Here is a 795-nt window from a genome sequence, read left to right as displayed (position 1 = left end):
CCTTGGTCCCCACTGGTACAGATACTGGTTGAGTTGGGGGTTAGGTTTACATTGTGAGTTGAGTTTGGACTAGATTTAGGGTCAGGTGGTTCCAGAACCAGCTGCATGATGACATCAGGTCACACCACTACATGGAGGCTGACAGCCAATGGATTTGCTTTATTTATTACCTCCAACAAGAAGGTTAAGATTTTCTGTCTGTGGACAAAACTATCAACAACTGATAGATGGATTTTCATGAAGTGTTTACCACAGGTGGGCACTGACCAACGGAACACACCGATAAATTTTGTTGATGATCCGGATCACAATCCAGATGCAGGAATCTTTTTTAGAGATTCTTCATTACTGCATGATAGAGGAAATAATCCAACGTAGAACTGTAGACTCTGTAGACAGCCAATCAGCTTCAAGGAAGCTGAATGTTGACTTCCAATCACATTGGATCACTTGTAGACGGGTCAACCCCCATGACTATAGACATCCAATGGGATTGCCTGAAGGGGTGTAGAAGACCAATCAGGAAGGCGCCTGGAGATAAAACTTTAAAACGAATTATTTTTAAATTGAAAAGGTTACTGTTTTAAGCAGAGGTCGTGTTAACTGAATATTTTCTGTATTTCAGCAGTTTTTTTACACAATGATGGAAAAATCTAAAGGCCGTCCATCATTTTGACAGATTATAATTAACACCTGACCTCTGAAGTCTGGAAGACTTCATAAATAAATCATGTGAGGTGGAGAAAAACTTAAAGGAGGCTTCACAGGACGGTTCTGTGGCATCACACTCACTCA

The sequence above is a fragment of the Austrofundulus limnaeus genome, unplaced genomic scaffold, assembly GCF_001266775.1.
Source record: "Austrofundulus limnaeus strain Quisiro unplaced genomic scaffold, Austrofundulus_limnaeus-1.0 Scaffold1272, whole genome shotgun sequence".
NCBI lineage: Eukaryota > Metazoa > Chordata > Actinopteri > Cyprinodontiformes > Rivulidae > Austrofundulus > Austrofundulus limnaeus.
This window is presented reverse-complemented; position numbering follows the sequence as displayed.